The sequence below is a fragment of the Nannospalax galili genome, unplaced genomic scaffold, assembly GCF_000622305.1.
Source record: "Nannospalax galili isolate Female #2095 unplaced genomic scaffold, S.galili_v1.0 scaffold581, whole genome shotgun sequence".
Classification (NCBI taxonomy): domain Eukaryota; kingdom Metazoa; phylum Chordata; class Mammalia; order Rodentia; family Spalacidae; genus Nannospalax; species Nannospalax galili.
This window is the reverse complement of record NW_008345699.1, coordinates 3,171,293-3,175,501: the sequence shown is the minus strand read 5'-3', so window position 1 is coordinate 3,175,501 and position 4,209 is coordinate 3,171,293. Positions and strand designations below refer to the sequence as shown.

The 4,209-nt window shown below is 38.1% G+C and overlaps 1 pseudogene; it reads left to right on the top strand.

Annotated features, from left to right (window-relative positions):
- The window catches only part of LOC103741102, a 16,729-nt pseudogene that overhangs the window by 10,672 nt on the left and 1,848 nt on the right, over positions 1 to 4,209 (top strand).

The following is a 4,209-nucleotide window of genomic DNA, read 5'->3' as shown; positions in this document are numbered from 1 at the left end:
CTCTATCATCCTACACAAAAGTCAACTCCAAATGGATCAAAGACCTCAATGTGAAGCCTGAAACTCTGAAATTGTTAAAAGAAAACATTGGCAATAACTTACAAGATATAGGTCTAGGAAAGGACTTTCTAAACCAGACATCAATTGCTCAGGAAACTAGGGCAAGAATTAACAAATGGGACGTCATTAAACTAAAAAGCTTCTGTACATCAAAGGAGCCAATCAGGGAAGTGATCAGAAAACCCACAGAATGAGAGAAAATCTTTACAGGCAACACATCCAACAGAGGTTTAATATCCAGAATATATAATGAACTCAAAAAACAGAGAAACAAGACAAGAAGCAACCCAATTAAAAGATGGGCTAAGGAGCTGAACAGAAAGTTCTCAAAAGAAGAAGTAAAGATGGCTATGAAACATCTTAAAAGATGTTCAACATCACTAATATATAGAGAAATGCAAATTAAAGCCACTTTAAGATTTCATCTCACCCCAGTCAGACTGGCTAAGATCAAGAGAACAAATGATACCAAATGTTGGAGAAGGTGTGGCGAAAGGGGAACTCTCATCCACTGCTGGTGGGGTGCACACTGGTTCAACCCCTGTGGAAAGCAGTGTGGATAACTCTTAAAAAACTATGAATGAGGCCAGGCATGGTGGTGCACGCCTTTAATCCCAGCACTGGGGAGGCAGAGGCTGGTGGATCTCTGTGAGTTCAAGGCCAGCCTGGTCTACATAGTGAGTTCCAGGCCAGCTGGAGTATGTATCCAGACATAACTACAGGAACCAGGATAATGGAGAGGAAACAGGGAAGTAAAGGAAAAGAAAGATCCTGAAAGAGATGAACAATAGGAAAAAGGCTTTAATAAGGGAGCTCTGGATAAAAATTGGGTTAGTTTAAGGGAGGGGAGAGGGAAGGGTATACAAGGAACCTAGGGGATAGAGCGAAAGAAGGGGCTTAAAAGACGTAGGACCGTAGGAGAAGGGTATTATTAAGGGAGAAAGATGAGAAATGGGGCATCTTACATGGGAAAACTATGTTGGTGTGGTGAGACAATGCGAGAGATAAACAATTCCTAGCTAGTTATGAAAACCAGAGGGAATCATATTACTTGTACAACCTACTGACAAATTATAAATAGCAGATCAAGAAATATGTGTCTAGGTAAGGGTTATCTGAGAACAATTGGTCTTTGCCCAAGATTTATCTACATGACACATAGTAATTAAAAGTACCAGATGGTGGAACTAACCTTCTTGGATAAACAGACATACTTTGAGGCCTATAATAATTTGGTCAGAGGGACATAAAGGACAGTTTTTGCTCCTTGCCCTCCTAGGTCATCTAGTTCCAGGGGACTATGAGCATCTCTCAAAATTTCCAGTAATTGTGGTGTGTCACCTGTCCCCTTGGTCAAGGAGGCCGAGGAGACCCCATCAGATGGACTTGAACCAGTGTCCAGTCTACAAAGAGGAGGATCAACACAGAGGAATCATTTCTTCCATGCTTCCAAGCGAAGCCAACCATAAAAAATCCTTTATTTTTACCATAAGAGTAAAAATAAATTGGTTTATGTGGGTGAACTGTATGGCCTTAAACATCCAAAAAGAAAGTATAACCAAAGATTAAAGGGGTTAATATAATTTCTTAAGAGTCCATATGCATAGCTAAAGGCTACATAACATGCCACAATGCCAGATAGGAGATGCCTTCTTTTGAGTTGTTGGCCAGGGTGACCAAAGGGACTCCCAAATAGTAACCCAGCATAGAACTGGAAAAATGAACAACAGACCCTAATCTTATCTAAAGGAGTATTGACAACTGATTGCTGCTATAAGAGGAACAGCTGACCGTCCTAAAATAAAGACCTCTAGCTAGGCTGACTAGATTTCCCAGAAGGGCAAGTAGTGGCAATTGGCTAGGGTGCTGACAACACAGCAGACAGTAGACTGCTCAGCCTGCTTTCTTATGCAACACAGGCCCACCTGCCCAGGGGTGGCACCACCCACAGTGGGCTGGGCTCTCCCGCATCACTCATCTTGAAGAGGCCCCTCAGACATGGCCACAGGCCAGTCCAATAGAGGCAATCCCCCAATTGAGGCTCCCTCAACCCAGGTGTGTCAAGTTGACACTAAAGCTATCCAGTACAGTAGAGGTGATAAACATTAGTATTGAAATCTACCCGACAACTTCATAGACATACGCAGACGCCAAGGATACAAGTGCAACCAATTATGACTAGTAATAATCAGATGCATATAGATTAGAGATGCATGTGTCAACATCTCAGTGTTAGTAGCAAAAGCAGTCTTTCTGCAAGGAACAATATATTCTAAAATGAAATGGACATCTTTTTTAAAGGTTAAATTTTTAAAAATAATAAATAGACCCACAGGCCTCTCTCTGGGGGTTTATACTGAGTTCATTATTGTATGACTATTAATTCAACTGTGAACCTAGAAACTTGCAGCCACACGTGAAAGAGATGTACTCTTGCTCTGGAGTGTGTTGCTGAATATGTTAAATCTGCAGTGAAGTGCTTCTTCATGTAATTATTAAAAATTAAAAAAATAATGATAAAATAAAACAAAAAACTTAGGTTAGTTTAGAGGAGCTCAAGTCCACCACAATGGTAGTCAGAGGCATGGTATATGTTGTAGTTTGAATGAAACATGGTGGTGTCCTCCTCTTCATGCATTTGAACCTTGGCCCTTAGTTAACAGCACTGTTTGAGAAAGTTATACAAGAAATGGAGAATGGAGATCTTTTTTAAAGGTTAAAACATCATTTAATCTTATGTCTTATAGGGTTTATACTGATTACAATATTGTATAACTGTAATAATCAACTGTAAGCCTGAAATTTACAGCCAATTTTGAAAAAGATGCATCTTAGCTCAGAAAATTTTTATTGAATATATCAATGCTGTTTTAATGAAATGCTTTTTCTAAGTATGCGGTTATTAAATAAATAATTAGCTGGGGAAAAACACATAAGATAAAAAATAGATGAAACAATTAAAACACATAATTTCAAAATTGAATACATTTAGCAATTACTTATAGTTACTAGCATAGAGATATCACCATTCAACTGTAATTAGATTCATTTCTTCTATGGAACAGATTCTTATACTTAAACAACCAAAGTAGTCCCCAGTCTGGGTAACCACGGTTTTGAGGAAAGTGGATATAGAAATGATAGCAGTGAATGACCATTGACTGCAAATTTAGCGCAGGAAGCAAAAAATATGATAAAGTTAATCTCAGATATCAATTTATACAGAAATTCCTGACATAAACACAGGAGATTTTTGATTCATCTTTCATTATATGTGCATAAAGTTTATTGTTTTTTATTAAACAACATGTTTTCTATTTATCAAAAGAAAGGTTACCCAAAGAAAAGTCATTATACTACAAATACTATGAAGTAATTTGATTGATTATTACAGGTCTTCTTCTCATCCTCTTCCTGTATCTAAAAACACTTCTGCACATTAGTTCAACTTCTGAGCTCCAGCGTAAATGTCCATTTGCCTGAATATCTTGGTGAGAATCTTTGACCCTCTCTGAGCAGAAACAGTCAACTTGGACTGTGAGAAAATTAATGACACTGAGCAAGATTTAAGAAATTTTCTTTTTCTGTACAAGTCTTAACCTTATGTTCTGTATTGGCTCTTGTAGGTTCTGAGAGAGGGTAAGCTCCCTGGCCATGGAGGTATCTTGTTAATTCTGTTAGGCACTTTTCTGTTGCTGTGATAAGAAACCACAAGCAAACGCAACTTATAGCACAGTTTATTTAAGTTTATGGTTCCAGGGGGTTGAGAGTCCATCACTGGGGAGGTGTGGGAGCAAGTGAGCATGGCTACTGGCCCTGAAAGTTGGGAGATGGCATCTTCACCCACTAACACGAAACAGAGGGTAAACTGTAAGCAGAGCAAGGCTATTAACTCTCAAAGTTAATCCCCAGTGATAGACTTCCACCAGCAAGGCTACACCTCTTAAAGATTTCATGACTTCCTAAAACCACACCTCAAAACAACTGAGGATCAAATGTTCAAATATGTGAACCTATGGGGTAAAATTCTCATTCAAATCACCATATAAATGTGTTCATTTTTTATAATTTATTTTAATTGAAAAATAATATATATGATACAATGTAGTATGTATGATTAATGTTTAGATTATGAAGTGATTAAATAAA